The sequence below is a fragment of the Giraffa tippelskirchi genome, chromosome 11 (assembly GCF_054371585.1).
Source record: "Giraffa tippelskirchi isolate mGirTip1 chromosome 11, T2T-mGirTip1v1.2.pri, whole genome shotgun sequence".
NCBI lineage: Eukaryota > Metazoa > Chordata > Mammalia > Artiodactyla > Giraffidae > Giraffa > Giraffa tippelskirchi.
Genome location: NC_137285.1, coordinates 137,370,704 through 137,387,612, shown reverse-complemented (window position 1 = coordinate 137,387,612; position 16,909 = coordinate 137,370,704). Strand labels below are relative to the sequence as shown.

Sequence of the window (16,909 nt, the reverse complement as noted above, 5' to 3'; positions counted from 1 at the left end):
TCTTTATTGAATGTGTTACAATATTGCTTCTGTTTCATGTTTTGGTTTTTTGGCTTAAGATGTGGGATCTTAGCTCCCAGACCAGGGATCAAACCTGCATACCCTGCATTGGAAGACTAAGTCTTTTTTAAAATGCTATGTGTTAATTTTTTAAAACTTGTTTGTTTTGTACTGGGGTATAGCCAGTTAACAGTGTTGTAATAGTTTCACGGGAATGGCAAAGGGACTCAGCCATACATATACACGTATCCATTCTCCCCCAAACTGGAAGTCGAAGTCTTAATCACTAGACCAGCCAGGGAAGTCCCCACGCCTGTTGCTTAAAGCAAACCAAGGTTGTGGGCATTTGTTACTGCAGCCACCACAAATGAATATACTCACGGCGTCCCTGGCCCACCCTGCCCTGCAGGGTCTACATTGAAAACATGGGAGCCTGCAGAGTTGTGGTGCTGACGAGTAAGATGATCTACGAGGTGTCTGGCATGGTTCCTGGAATTACGCAGGTGCCACTGCACGTGCCCGGGAGGTTCAGACAAAAGGGGCCAGAGCCAGGCTCCGTGTCACCACTTCCAACCGAGGCAGGTGCCTTAGGATTGGTGGTGGTAGTGATGGGGGGGCTGGATGAGATGATTCAAGGAAGGCTTAAAACAGCCTTGGTATGCAGCAAGTGCTTGATATCTGCTACCTATTGCTTATTTTCATTACCGCCACCACCACCAGTGCTGCCGTATTAGCCTGCTCAGTCTGCTATAACCAGATACCACAGACAGGGTGGGTTCAAGCAACAGACATTTATTTTCTCACGGTTCAGGAGCTACAAGTTCACGATCAAGGTGTCAGCAAGGTGGTTCTCTCCCGAGGCCTCTCTCCCTGCCTTGCAGATGGCCACCCTGTGTCCTCGCGGGGACTTTCCTACGTGCATCTGCATCCTCGGTGTCTCTCTGTCCAAACTTCATCTTCTTATAAGGACACTAGTCATATTGCATGAGGGTCCACTCTAATGAGCTCATTTTAACTCAGGCACCTCTTCAAAGTCCCTATCTTAAAATGTTACGTTGGCCAAAAAGGCTTGTTCATTTTTTTCCCGTAAGATGTTACAGAAAAATCCACATGAACGTTTTGGCCAACCCAATACAATCACATTCTAAGGTACTAGGGGCTGGATCTCAAAATACGAATTCTAGGGGGACACAATTCAGCTACAACCACCCCTGCCACCACCACCATCATCACTGTCACCATCACAAAACCTTCTTTGCCTAAAGTCTCTGAGTTACAGAAACCATGGTGTTTTAGTAGATGTCCGCTTGTGAAGGACCAATGAGGCTAACACCTAGGAAAATATGCATCTAGAATGATTTAACTAGTTAAGTTTTGGGTGCTTTTCAGTTATCTGGAAAGCTGTGAAGCATAAGCATGAGGCAGTTAGAGGGCTACTGGGTGCTATCACTGGCCTTGCTCTCCCCCAGGCTCATTGCATGGGGTTTTTTTGGAAACTCGGGATCCATAATGTGTATCTTGGAGAAGAATGTGGTGTCTTGCCTTCTCCTCCCGGCTTCTAGGGCCAGGGCACAGGGAGGGGGCGCAGCCTACGGGGAGGGGGCACAGCCTACGGGCTGGGCCAGTGGGCAGAAGGTGGTATACCTAGTGGAAAATGCAAATGAATTCTATTGTCCAACCCTCGGCTCTGAAAAGGGAAGTAGGATCATGGCAAAACTTAAAATAAAGAAGTGCGTGGCTTATAATGATTCTGAGGCTTCCAGGAAAAAGCCATTCTGAGGGTAAATGACAAAGAAGTCAAATAACACTGGGTACTCAGTCTGATGTGGCCGCCCAGAAAACAGAAAACAGGAGAAACGAGTCCCCAGGGAAACCAGACAGACAGCCCATCTGATGGGGCCCCCTCACCCCCACCCAGTGCCCCTGAAGGCGGGAAGCCCAGCGTGGAGCTCCTCCCCTGGGACACAAACACAGAGATGAAGAGCCAATGACCTTCCACAGCCTCAGGATTTAGATACCGTCATTCAACTCCACCCATCCATTCTCTTACCTATGGCCAGAGCAATCTTGATAATGATGACAGCGGAAAATAATGGCATATTCACTGAGGGCGAATGGACAGGCACTTGACATGCATTATCTTGGTGCCTCTAAAATGATTTCAGGGGGGCTTGACCCAAAACTTCATGATATAGATTAGAATAGAAAATATCAGAGTGCACCCATTTGGGGGAAACGTGCATATTACACATTTACTGAGAGTAAATATGACAGTATTTCCTACTATCAAAATGTTAGAAAGCCCCTGAAAAAGACACATGTTCATTGTAGCCCAATGTTCACTGTAGCACTATTTACAATAGCTGGGACATAGAAACAACGTAGATGTCCACTGACAGATGAACGGATAAAGAAGCTGTGGTACATTTATACAGTGGAATATTACTCAGCCATAAAAACAAATGCATTTGAGTCAGTTCTAATGAGGTGGATGAACCTAGAGCCCATTATGCAGAGAAAGTCAGAAAGAGAAAAACAAATAACATATACTAACACATATATATGGAATCTAGAAAGATGGTACCAATGAACCTGTTTACAGGGCAGTAATGGAGACTCAGACATAGAGAACAGACTTGTGGATATGGAGGAGGGAAGGAGAGGGTGGAATGAATGGAGAAAGTAGTATTGAAATATATACACCACCATATGTAAAATAGATAGCCAATGAGAATTTGCTGTATGACTCAGGGAACTCAAACTGGGGCTCTGTGACAACCAAAAGGGGTAGGAAGAGGTGAAGGTGGGAGGGAGGTTCCAGAGAGAGGGGACATATGTATACCTATGGCTGATTCATGATGACGTATGGCACAAAGCAACACAATATTGTAAAGCAATTATCCTTCAATTAAAAATAAATATATTAAAAAAAAAATGTTTGAAAGCCCCGTGTGGTATCATCTTCCCCATCTTACAGAGAAAGAAATGGAGGTGCTGCTTCGAACAAGAACCCAACACCCCAGTGCCTGCAATGCTCACAGAGCTGTTGCTTCAACGCTTTCAGAGGCTCCCCACAGGTCTTAGAATATATCCCCAAACCTCATCCTCACGTTCTCACCTCCCTTCACACTACACACCAGCTTTCCTTCATTTCCTCTAATACTACCTGCTCTCTCCTGCCCCAGGACCTTTGCATGTGCTGTGCCCTCTGTGTGAAATAGTTCCTGCTCACTTATCCAGGCTCAAACCTGCACATCCTTTATCATCTAAACTTCACTTGCTCAGAGAGGTCCTACTCCTTCTCCCCCTGCCTCCCCGATCAGATCACACCACCCCACAGAGCACCCTCCTCACTGGGGACCAGTTTCGTGGAAGACAGTTTTTCCGTGGATGGGGGCAAGGGATGTTTTGGAGGTGATTCAAGTTCATTACATTTCTTGTGCACTTTATTTCTATTATTATTACATCAGATCCACCTTAAATCATCAGGCATTAGATCCTAGAGGCTGTGGACCCCACAATAAATCACTGCAGAAATATTTCTTATTGTGTCCATGAAGTCCATAAGGGCAGGGACTATGTCTACTCTGTTCTCAAGTCCCTCCCCAGAGTGTAGTATAATGCAAGAATTCCACAGATATTTGATGAATGAGCAAATGAACCAGCCAGAGAGTGATAGTCTTGCTGGGAGACACAGAAGCTATAAACAAGTGTCAGCTGAGGATTCCGATACCTCAAATTACACATGGCTTTACTGTATGAAAACACCCTAGTACTGAAATCCGACAAGCCTGGGTTCAAATCCAGCCTCTACAATGTATTAGCTGGGTGACCTGGATAAATGACTCAACCTCTCTGAGTCTCTGTTTCCTCATCTGTCAAATGAACGTAATATTTATCTCAACGTTGTTAGCATTAAATGAGGCAGCCTAGATCATGGCCTCACCCATAGTAGGAGACCCCCTAATTGGAGCTAGTATTAAATTTTTATAGAACATTGTTCTCCACGAAGCCTCCATAGGTTCCCAAAGATGACATGCAGTCAAGGTGTAGGGCTTGACGGAGCGCAGTCTGGGGCAAGTGCCATGGAGGGAAATTTGACAAGATCTACAACCTGGTGGCTCAGATGGTAAAGAATCTGGCTGCAATGCGGCAGACCAGGGTTCGATCCCTGGGTTGGGAAGATCCTCTGGAGAAGGAAATGGCAACCTACTCCAGTATTCTTGCCTGGAGAATCCCATGGACAGAGGAGCCTGGCAGGATACAGTCCATGGGGTCACAAACAGTCACATATGACTGTCGAACGACTAACACACACAAAATGACAAAGGTTGTTGTATCCTCGGACACAGCAACACTACTTCCAGGGATGTTACTCTGGGCATGTCGAGTGGCTTCTAAAACCAGAGGTTTTCTACAGCCTTCTTTATAACAGCCATGGGTCGGGAAGACCCTAAATGCTCAGCACTGAGGACTGGCTCTGTCAACTATGGTGTCCCATATGCTGGGATCTAAGAAAGAAGGGTCAAGAAACTTCATGCACTGACTGGGGTGCTCTCCAGGGGACTCTATGAATGAAGCGTGTTAAAAGGCTAAACATAGAATCATGTGTATGTTAGGCTCCATCTACATAAAAAAGATGAAAAAGTGTATTCGCATATTTCACTAAGTGAGCATAAAGTATTTCTGAAAAGACAAACCAGAAACTGGAAACCCTGGTTTTCCCCAGGAAGGAAGCTGGGTGGCAGGAACCCAGTGGGGAGCACTTTCTCTATAAACCCTTATGTACTTTTTAAATTTTGAAACATGAAAATGTATTACTTTTTCAAATAAATAAGTAAAAACAAGTGACCCCCCCCCCACTTCCCTCCCCTTCTCAAAAGTCAAATAGCTGCCTTGTGGAGGGATACATGGGGCCAGAAAATAAACCCTGGTAAGAAAAGATGAAAGGGAGAACCAATTTCTTTCCATCTTCGCATCATGTATCACAAACCATCCCAAAGGGCTGAGCCTGAAACATCCCAAAGAGTGGACAGAAACAACCCAGGTTAAAGGAGGCGTCCACTGCCCAATCCAATCTGGATTTTGCCATCATAGGATAAAAGCCCAGCTGTCCCAGATCTGAAGTTTTCAAGAGAAGCCCCAAATCCAGACTTATTAAAATGTTTAAATCACTCAATGTGTAAGAATTGGCAACTAATTCACCAGGTGGACTAACACTTTAGGGGCCTCACATAACCCTTCCCAGCTGGGGCAGTAGTAAAGAATCTGCCTGCCAATACAGGGGCTGCAGGAGATCCATGGGTCAGTCAGGAAGATCCCCTGGAATAGGAAATGGCAACCCACTCCAGTATTCTCGCCTGGACCATCCCATGGACAAAGGAGCCTGGTGGGTTATAGTCCATAGAGTCACAAAGTCAGACTCGACTAAAGCAACTTAGCATGCATATGGGTTTGTGATCTTTATTTTATCCCATCATAACTACGACCACCAGCCTTCTCACACTTTTTACCAGAGCCTAATCAGAATATAATGTAAGCCAGCACTACCCAGCCACTGTGGCCTTGGATAAGTAACTTCCCTTCCTAAGATCTATTGATTCCTCAGTTAAGTAAGAGACTTGCTGGTGGCCATGGACTTGCTGATGGCCATGGTAACCTCTTAGCATTGCCAGCCATGTATTCAACCCGTACCCTGTGAGGCCCACATAACTAGGCACCTTTGACGGTCCAGGAGGGGGATTAGACCCTGACACAGTGCAAATGCAGAACCAGCCCTCAGCCTTCTGTCATCTCCCACTTGCCATATCATCTAATTGGTCAGCCTCTTAACTAACCCGCTCTCTCTCTTATCTCACCCTTACTCCATCATTGATTCCTCAGTGGAGCCACAAGCACCCTCCCCTCCCCTCCACATTACATACACACCCAGATACACTCTTCAAACAGGGCCAGTCAGCAGCCCCTGAGAATTCACTAAAAGAAACACATAGCAAACAGAGCCCGCTAAGCCAACCTGGGAAACCAGATCTGAACTACCTGGCACCCGTATGTTTTTAAGAACAGTGGGACCATTTTCCAGATCAATTGCTTCCCATGACCATTTTCCTCCTGTTGGTGCTGGTAAGAATATACTAACCATCATCAGAGGCTGGCCCAGATGGTGGGGAAATGCTGAGCCTCTGTAAGCAACTATCATCTCAGTCCATTTCCGTCCTAAGCCAATGAGGTAGTTTTTGTTATTTTCATTTTGCAGAGGAAGAAACTGAAGCCTGGGAATTAACTTGCCCAAAGTCAGAAGACTAGTTAAGTGGGACCAAAAGTCAAATCCCACCTGATTCCACGACCTGAACCCTCAACCCTCGGTTTTAACCACAGGTCTGCCACATGACCACCTCCCATACTTCCCTTCTCAACCATTGCCAACAGCTTCTTACCCGGTTCAGGCAGCCCGTGTGCTCTGTCCCTTACAGGAAGGAGGTTTTGTTTCTTCATAGTCCCTTCAAGAGAGCTGAAGTCATTGTGCTTGTTTACTTGTTCACAGTCTAAGTGGCCCTGAAAGCACGTAAGTTCTTTAAAGACGTGTGAGAGCTGGCTGGACTCGCTCACTGTTGTATCCTGCTACGAGCACAGAGCTCCACACATAAAAGATGCCCAGGAAATAAGGTTGAATATTGGGGTGAAATGTGGACTTCCAAGCCAGCAAGTGGAACAACCTTTCCATTTCTGAAAGTGAAAGTGTTAGTTGGTTAGTCATGTCCCACTCTTTGCAACCCCATGGATCACAGCCAGCCAGGCTTCTTTGTCCATAGGATTCTCCAGGCAAGAATACTGGAGTGGGTAGCCATTCCCTTCTCCAAGGGATCTTCCTGACCCAGGGATCGAACCTGGGTCTCCTGCATTGCAGGCAGATTCTTCACTATTTGAGCCAAGCATACACAAGGGACCAGAAAAATACCCTTCTTTCTGCTTGAACTGGGGTCCACCTTAGCATCACTGAACCTAGGCCAGGTGGGCAAGAAGTCCTGGTTCTGCCTGCTGGTCAGTGGAACCTACAAGCCCAGCAGAGGAAGGCACTGGATGCAGGACATGACACACTTATTTGGATTAAGACTCACCTTTGCAACTTGTAGGAGACAAAAACCAGCGGGAGACAGACATTCTAACCAGCGGGAGACAGACATTCTCACAAACAAGAAAATGTTAGGAGTAAAGTTTGGACTATGGAAAAAGTTCAACAGGAAGAACGAGGCAACTTTCTCAGTCCTCTGCTGGAAGTCAGACGCAGACGGAAGAGTCTGGGAGTCCGAATTTATGCACGAGTAAATATTGGCACAAACAGGATGCAAGCGCCTGTTTCTCTCTGCTACACAAGTTTGGCAAAATGTCCCCAGAACTCAGAGCACTGACAATCCCGATCCATCTAGAAATAATTACTTCATTCCAGCATCATCATCACCCAGGCCTGCAAACCACGATGTAATCATCAGAAAAATCCCCTCCTGTGATACAAGTCAAACAAAACTGTGGGGAATAACCACACCTCTTATTTACTCCTCTGGAAGCTCCACTTTAAGTATCAAGTTTCCTGGAGTGCAAATTGTTTGGGTGTGGCCCATAAATGCCATCCAGAGTGATTCTGCAGTGCCTCCCAGATGATAAACTGAAAAGTCTAGACACCAGTGGTCGTAGAGACTGACCATGCATGATGTCAGCAATTACACTGCTGACATGGAACATACATAAAACCCTGAGGGTTGACAGAGCGGTCAGAAGCTACTGTCTGGCAGCCAGCAAGAGTTTTCAGTGTGGGGAAATGCGCTCTAGAATAACATGTGTGATTTATTAAAAATTAGCTTCACTCTCTCGTTGCAGCAACAAGATGGAGTGCTTTCTCATAAGAAAAGGAGACGAAGGGAAAGGGCTTTTCTCCCATGTCATGGGGCCAAATGCACAGAGCTCTGCAGAGAGTCAGGAGCCTGAAGGGGCTCTTGGGATCTGATCATTTCAGGGAGGTCATGAGTTCGATTCAAGTTCATGTAACAACACATGTTAGAAGGTCTGCTGTGTGCCAGGAATTGAGTAGGAAAAAACCATTCGGGACAAGGAAGAATGGAGTATCTGCCCCCAGGGGGCTCAGGGGCTCACAGGAAATACTCAAAAGTAATGCTATCAATGCACTATTACACCAAGGGCTGTGATTGAAGATGGACGGTTAAGACAAGTCGAGGCAGAAAGATTAAATCGCCTTCTCCAGTTACAAAGCAAAGCTAATGAAAGGTCAACCGAAAAATACATGCTTTCCTTTTTCTTGTCTGTTTCTCTAAAGACTGTGGGCGCTGGACAGTGGGAAGGAAATGTGGGGAAGAAAAAAACAAGCTTTCATAAGCAAAGCTCAACGGGTACCCTTTCAAAATCTGGCAAGGATGGGACAAAATATTAAGTTTAATAAATATCAGTAAACACCCACTATCCAGAGTGCGGAGAAGAGCCAGATGTGGTCCTACCAATAATAAAGAAAAGAGAAAAGGGAACAGTAATTTGGTCACGATTAAAGAAAATCACAGGAAGGCCTAAAGCTCTGATGGCAAACGACTCAATGCCCATGGTGGTCTAAGGCAGAGAACACACCCATGCTTACAGGGCCAGGTGGGGACCACAGCAGACTAAAGAGAACCCTCGGTCTTCTTTCTGTTTCTTAAAGAAGAGCTGGAAGCCCGAGTTTACATGTCAGATCTCCCAATTTTTAAATACTGGAGCAAATAATCTTTTTTTTCTTTTTTCAAAATAGGACTCAAACCAAACAGGACATTTCTGATGCCAAAGTCTGGCCCCTGGGCTGCCAGTCTGAGGCCCCTTGCCTTAAAGAGTGACTACAGAAAAACAAGTATAGTTCCTAACTGCCAGGGCCAGAGGAATAACAAGGAAAGAGGGTGATGGTCACTTGGGGAGGCCTGTAGGAAGATGAATCCTGTCCTGGGAAAAATAATCGAAGCAGTAAAATAAAACTTCAGAGGCCTGTGGTATACCGCTCATCAGTGACACCTGCACAGCACTTTATATAGTCAGCCTTAGGGATCTGTGGGTTCTGAGCCCTCGGATACAGAGGACCTGGTGTAAAGACTTAAGTATCCTTGGATTTCAGTCCAGGGAAGAGAGACCTCCTGCACAAGTTTCCTACTGATACCAAGGGATGACTAGTTTCTAAAGCTCATTTTCACGTCACCTCATCTGATCTCCCCAACAACTCTCAGAAGTAGGCATCATTATGACCCCTATTTCAGAAGTAAAGAGTTTCTGGTTCAGAGGCCAGACTTGTCTCCGGTCCCACAGTTATGAAAGGGCAATAGCACCAGGACTCAAGCCTGGGACGAGTACTTTTGCAGAATTTCAAAGAAAAGAACTCCAGGCTATCCTGATGTACAGCCAGCCTTGACAACATCGGTCTAGCAAAAACTAATGTTCTCAACCAAGGGTGATCTTGCCCCCATCTCCTCCAGAGGGAGACATTCAGCAATGTCTGAAGGTCTTTTTGGCTGCTACACTGTGGGGAGGTATGAAGGGTACCACAAGCATCTAGCAGATTGAGGTCAAGGATGCTGTTAAACATTCTATAGCACACAGGACAGCTTCCTACGACAAAGAACTATCCAGCCCCAAGTGTCAATATGGACAAGGTTGAGACCCTGCTCAGACTCTAGTGCCTGGCTACTTAACTCAAGACCTGAGAATCAGCAGAATCAGCATCACTCGGGAGCTTGTTAGACATTCAGGCCCCAACGCACACCCAGTGAATCAGATTCTGTGGTTTAACAAGATCTCTGGGTGATATGCATATACCTGGAGAAGCACAGCCCTAGACCAGGCTTCCTTGGCCATGTCGGAATTTTAGCATAGGAAGGAACCTTCGCAGGAGACCAATCGCATTATTTTGTGGACAGCAACAGTGAGCAATTGACCTTGGGTCAGACAGCTTGCCCACGGCAATCTCTGATCTCAAATCCAGATCAGTCCAGATCTCAAATCCCTGTCCTGCACTATCTCCAAGATGCCAGCCATGACCAACATATGGCCTCTTTGTACAACTCTTTCATCTGCAAAGTTGATACTGACCTTTGGGGGTGTCTTGGGGACTTTTCTGAAGCCTGAAAGGAATCGATTATCCTGCTGGCTGAGATTTTTTTTAAATGATCTCAGAACACTGCATGGGATAACCATGTTCACCCACCACTTTTGCTGCAGATATTTTACAATGAAAGTGGCCACACAGCTGCCACAGTGGTGGGCTCCAGTGGCCAGCAAGTAGCAGACTTCTCCAAAATGATGGCGGCAGCTAACATGGTCTCCCCCAACGACACCTGGGGAATAATGCTGAACCTGTTCCAGAGGAGTATTTAGAATTCAACGACAAGCGTAAAAGGCTTTACACGGAGGATTTACACAGCTGAGGTCACAAGCAGGTTGTAACAGGGTTTGAGGCAGCTTATTTCACAATAATACAGACACACATCAGAGTCCTTGCTGGATTTTTGCCTCCAGTCCTGGGGAAGAAGAGGAAAACAAATTCCGTCACGTATTCTCCCAGGCTCAGCTAAATGGACATATACTCTAGTTCCTGAATGGCCAAGGCAGTCCCAAGTGGTTCCTTAATCCTAGTATTTGCTAGAAACAACCGTTGTCACAGATGCCTTCAACAAAACACAGAACTCGGCCTGTGTCCAGAAGAGCCAGCAAAGTTGAAGAAAGTTCTGTAACAAATGAGGAGAGAAGCAAGATACTGGAGGTGTTGCTGGTGTGTGGTGGCCAGCTAAAGCGAAACCAGAGCACTGATGAGAACGTGAGAGAAATCTCATTTTTACCCCCCAAACTTAAGGTGAGGTGTACTTAGAATTAGAGGTAAGTACAGGTTTTTTGGAGCCTATGATTATATGCAAAATAAATCATACAAATAATTATGAGAGGCTGTTTGGGCATTGGTAAGGGGTAGATGTTGACCTGGTTTTTCCAGCGGCCAAGGTCAAGAGGGAGAGGGATCTTAGGGTGAGTCCCATGGCCTCCAGGACCCTCTGGAGGGTCCACCCATAAGCACAACAGGGCTAGGAAGAGGGTGAGGCGAGTGAGGCATCTCTCTCAGGGCCACGCCGTTGACGGCTCATTCACCTCGCCCTAGTGCATCTGTGCGTGCTCAGTCACTTCAGTCATGTCCAACTCTTTGCGACCCTATGGACCGTAACCAGCTAGGCTCCTCTGCCCATGGGGATTTTCCAGGCAAGAATACTGGAGTGGGTTGCCATTTCCTCCTCCAGGGGATCTTCCCAACCCAAGGATCGAACCTGCATCTCCTGTGGCTCCTGCATTGCAGGCGGATTCTTTACTGCTGAGCCACCAGGGAAGACCTCACCTCACTCTAGACCTAGCCTCAAAGCATACACACCACTCGCCTCCATAAAGAACACTCATATTTTTGACTGAAAGCTTACAGAGTAAAGGTGGTTGATTTTCATTTTAAACCTAACCTTGAACTACAGAGAAAAATGAGCAAGCCCTACTCCATCCCCAAAACCTCACAGAGGTGTCCTCACATTTCTGACAAAGAACTCAGCTAACTGACTTGCTCTCCAATCTTAGCACAGAGCCAGCTAAACTGGGCTGCTAGCCTCTGCTTCGTAACGAAGCCAGTTTATAATAATATCATTTATTATCCTGCTACAGAAATGGAATATTTTTAAAAGGGAGGAGACAGAGAATGTCCTCCACACATTTGAAGAATATTTAAAAAGCCCCCAAATCACCAGAATATGTTAGGAGTTGGAACTGGGGGGAAAAAAATGGGGGAAAAAAAAAGTCAGTTTATATTTAATAGACCGTTTAAATTCCTAGTTGACAGTAATTAAAGAGCAACCAGTATTTCTTTAAAGAGCTGCTAGACAGAAGTTAATCCAATTTAGGTAATCACTAACCTTTACTATTTTTTTTTCTCTCTCTCTTTCTCTCTCTCTCCTCTAAATGGAATCCAAGGATTGATCTACAAAGGCCATAAACTGGCAAAGCATAAGAAAAGAATATTTAAAGAGAGAGAGACTGGGTGACTGTTACCTCAAAGAGCCAAGTCCAATTAAAATGGAAACAAGTCTGGGGCTCCCTAATTTAAACTGGCTATAACCTGGAGCTTCTAACGAGGCTTCTTCACAGCAGAAGCCAGGCCAAGAGAGGTGGCAGTACTTCCTCCCCCATTCTCCCGTTTGAGCACCTGTTGGACAGGCTGATCACCAGGTCCTGCCCACCAGGGCAACAGCCAGCCCTTGCCAGACCAGCACCAGTAATTCTTATAGTCACAGTACCTTCTGGGCCTCTCACCTTCTTCCATGGAATAACTACTCTCAGAATTACCCAGACTGTCCTTTCAGTTCCTCCAACGTTCACTCAGCCCCTGTCGTCTCATTTTAATGCTACTACACTGCTCTGATTCAGAAACTTCCATGTGAACAACCAGGACCTTCTTGAGATCTTGGGATCCTGGGTTCTTCATGGGAGGCCTTCAAGGACATGTATCAGAATATACTAGAAAGAACAAGGGGCTTGAGTTAATAGCTGTGTGACATCAGGAAAGTAATTAACCTCTCTGAGCCTTCGTTTTTCACATCTTAAAATAGGGAAAAGAATATCTACCTGCTTGATTGTTGAGAGGTTCAAATGACATTACCATGACTGTACCTAGTTCACAGTAACTGCCCAGTAAATAAGTTGGCTCCTTTAACTGTACACGTTTTAAGATGAATCTTGAATTTCCAGCCCCTGCCCAAACCATGAATTAACTCAAGTTCACTGCTGATGCCCCATCATTGCTTTGCATCACTCAACCTCCTTCTTAGCTCCAAAGGGGACTCTTCCCTTGTAAAACAGTACCTTCTGCTCATTAGGGTACCACTGTCTCTGTTCCCAAATTATTAAACTCATAGCCTGTACAAAACTCAAAATATTTTATTCCCAACACTCAGCCACTGAAATATTAATTTATAATAAACGGTTAACAAATGATACTTTCTATAAGCATTGCTTTTAGCAAGAATTTACATTTTGCATATATAGAGGCAACTCTAGGGAAGAAACTTTAAATAATGAACACAACACAGTAGAGATCTTTCCAAAGGACTCACACTGTATTTTTTACATCAATTCTGTATCAATACACCTCTGCAAAAAAAAAAAAGGTGAAAATGAAAAAGGCTACAATTCAAGTTTCTGTGTATTCTACATGTACAAGGGCAGTACAAAAGGAATGACCACAGGAGACTATTCACATGGACACCTACAAATTCCGCAGGATAGAGAACTCATTAAGAAATCCACAAAGTCCTTATTGATTTCAATTTTCTACAGATGAATGGTCGAAATATTGCACGTACATTGTTAATAAACAAAGTGAAGCTTATGACATTAGGTCTGGATCCCCAGAATGAAATTTTCAAATACCAGTGTGATGGTTTTTAAAGATAAGATGAGGATTTTTTTTCCCAGTGATTGAGCCACTGTATGATATTAAAAAGAAAGAAAAAAGAAAAGCCACCAGTTAATCAACTATAAAATGATCTTATCAACAACAGAAGCCCTGAAAGGAAAGACATCTTCAGAGCAGGCTGGCACGTCAAGGCTGGAGTAACAGATCTGGAACCCATTCTCAGCTCCATTCCAGGGTGTGTGGGCCTGTTACTGAATCCAGGCTCGCTCTGCTTGCTGCACAGAGGTCAGTGAATCCAAGAGGCAAGGTGTTAGGGCAAGGAACACGACTTTATTTGGAAAGTCGCCTGACCAAGATGTTAGACTAATGTCTCAAAATAACCAGTCTGGATGCCAGATTCTTCTATGCATCAGTGATGGGGGGTGGTGAGAAAACAAACTAAAAAGGCCATTTAATCTCCCAAGTATCTCCTAGAGTAGCAAGCCTCAGACAGGGTGATGTGTTAATTTCTTCCTTCCTGCCATCTACAGGTGGAGGAGTTCTGAATAAAGGCACTGTAGCTTAACAGTCAAGCAGAGGGGCAGTATTCTCAGAGGCAGGCCATTATGTGTGATTATAGTAGCAAAAGAAATAGATCTAGTAGGGAAGAGTCAAAACTGACTCTTGCCTGTTACTTGACTTTGGACAAAGTCGTCTAAGCCTCAGTGGACTTATCTATGTCATGTGGAAATACTACTTATCTCCTCACTGTTTTTGGTGCAGATTATATATCAAAGTTTCTTAGTGCAAAATTTGATATAGTAAGACTTCAAGAGGTGTCTGTCCCCCTCCACCTTTATAAAATAAAGGCAACATTTTTGAAATGTTCAAACACAGACCATTGTTGAAATCTCACCCATTTGAAATAAAAACACAACCATGACCCTCTGGATCTGAAAGAAATTAAGTCTCCTCATTGAGAAATAAGCTTGTTTAAACTAAGCCCTCGAGAAATAACCGGGTCAAACAATCTTATTTCTAATACCTTTCTTTTTTACACTACTAACGGTTCTGGCTGTAACAATCGTCAATGGAATACTGAAAGGATGATGGTTGGGGTTGAATAAAACCAAAGACAACTTTGTGGATTAACCAAGCATCGTTTCCCTTATCTGCTACGTTCTACAAAAACACTGAACAGCACTCTTGGTCAGATTCCTGGGCTCAATACAACCAGAGAAGACCCACCAGCCAGGTTCCACAGAGAGGAGTGTTGCACTTTTCTCAGTCCTGCTAGGAAACTCACAAGAGACTAAATTTAATATGTGGCTAAATTAGTTCCTGTGCCATCTCGCCTTCTGATACAGGTGCTGTTTCTGTTGTCAGTTACAGCGCCTCCCGCACACCTCTCCGCCCCACCCTCCAGCCCCCGCCCAGCAATTTACTAGAGCACAGTTCCATAACATTTTGCAGCATGCAGGCCAATGAAATGTCATGACTGCACCCACAGTGGTCAGGATCACTACAGGGAAATAAAAAGGCCACCTCTGAGGTTTGATCAGCAAGCACGTTTTGGTGGGGAAGTGGGGGGAGCAGAAGATGGAGACAATTTGGAGTTGGTGTCCTTGACAGCTTTGGTCCTTTGCAATGGGTCGTTTGGATCTGCACGCATCATGTGGGCAATAGGTCTAGAACTCTACCCGGCAGGAATGTCTGGAGATTCCAGCCCAGAACTTTTTCCAACTGTGTCTCCGGAGCAAATGTGCCTCTGAGCCACCTCGCGTGAGCCTTCCGTCCTGTGGGGCGCATCTCAGTAATTGAAACCTTGCATACCGCAGGACTACAGTGGTGTCTATAAATACTCACCGCCTTACTGCTGACCAACAAAACGCGGGCTCCCGGCACCGCGGGGGAAGAGGCGGTGGCGTGTGACCCAAGGCAGAAGCTAGGTAGAACAGGGGAAAACCCTACTGCCAACCAGGGAGGCACCCCAGAGCCGATTCCTGAAGCACGGTTTGCAAGTTCCGAACCTGGTCTGATCCTGGGCGGCCGCCCCTAGGAAAAGGGGGAGAAGGCTGGAACCAAAGAGTGGAGAGGCAGGAGTGAAGATTCCAGAGCGCCCCCCTGTGCTCGCAATGAGCTCTGCGTGCGCGCACAGTAGGCGCACAGGGTAAAGCCTCCCCAAAACGAGGGCGGGCGGGAAAGTTGTAGCGGAAAGGGGATGCGGCTGGCAAGGAGGGCCGGCCGCCCGCCCGGCCGAGGTCTCCGCTGGATGCTCCCCGGCCCGCCCCAGTCTGCAGAGCGCGCACTTCCAGCGGCGCTCGGGACAAAGCGGCTCCCTTCTCTGGCCTCCCCTCCCAAGCCTCTCTCCGAAAAGAAGGGGGAATAGTAGGAAAAGATGGGGTGTTTCGGGGCGCCGAATCGCTCGCGCCCGAGTAGGGGCAGCTCTTGAGATTTGCACCTCAGAGGGGCCAAAGAGGAGAACGAGAGAGACCGACAAGCAAACTTTCTTTTTCGGTCTCCAGGCACAGCCTGGGTCCTAGGATCGGCGGCGTCCCTCGCCCACCCTAAGCCACCGACGCAGGGAACGTTCCTCCCCTCCCCGGCTCCCTACGGTGGTCGCGAGCCCCGTCCTCTGTGCCCGCCTGCAGCGTCGGATCCGAGGACCCTTAACCACGCGAGGGCCCCCACCCGGCGGCCCCCAGATGCAACGCTTTCCCCAAGCCCCCTCCGCGAGCCCCGCCGGATTGTGCCCGGTGTGCCCGACGACTGTGTTCTCAATCCCTTGCCACTGCTGAGCCCAAGGCTCCAGCCCCTCCCGAGTCACCTCCAGTCAACGCACCCCAGCAGCTCGCCTCCGCCCCAGACTCTGCGCGCCCGGGGAAAAGTTTCCGGTCTTCCCGAGAAAGTTTTCTCACCGCGAGCAATGAGCGACCTGGATGGCTCTCGCCACCGCCCGGTGCCCAGCTCCCTTTCCTCCCTCCTCTCCTGGCTCCGCGGGGTCCTGTCCAGCCTCAAGTGCTCTCCGGCGCGAGTCCACAATCGCGGTGGCGGCGGAGCTCCTGGACCCGAGCTGGTGACACGTTTCCCTCCTCGCTCATCTTACGACCTCCCCCTCCTCCTCCCACCGCCCCCCGCTCCTCCTCCTCCCACTTTTCCTGTCCTGTGCTCATCGCTGTAGTTTCTCTCCAGCAGCCCGCACCCCACCCCACCTCACCCCATCCCACTGCTCCTCCCCACCTCGCCCCATCCCATTGCTCCTCCCCAGCAGCAACTCTCACCCGCCTAGGGAGGGGGGCGCCGGGGGAAGGGGTCGCCTGCACTTCGATTCAGTTCAACAATTTCAGGAAATGCAACGCTTGAAAAGCTGGGGAGGATGCAACAGGTCAAGGGAGCTTGGCGCTGCGCTTCCCTCACCAAGAGGAGACCCTCCCACACCCACCCCACTAAAAGAAACTCTACGAGGATGCC

General features: G+C 47.0%; 1 protein-coding gene across 9 annotated transcripts in view; it reads right to left on the bottom strand.

Moving 5' to 3' along the window:
* PRR5L (proline rich 5 like) overlaps positions 1 to 16,542 on the bottom strand; it is a 76,884-nt gene extending 60,342 nt beyond the window's left edge. For 3 of the 9 annotated variants that reach the window (XM_081544675.1, XM_081544678.1, XM_081544676.1), the window contains exons 1-2: positions 16,357 to 16,542; positions 15,305 to 15,513 (exon numbers count right to left, since the gene is read on the bottom strand). The gene's annotated coding sequence lies outside the window, so the exon portion shown is untranslated. Of the gene's footprint in view, positions 1 to 6,437; positions 6,556 to 15,304; positions 15,514 to 16,280 lie in introns of those variants that run through there. The other 6 variants (XM_081544677.1, XM_081544673.1, XM_081544674.1 and 3 more) reach the window with 4 other exon arrangements.
* Positions 16,543 to 16,909: the final 367 nt, after the last annotated feature.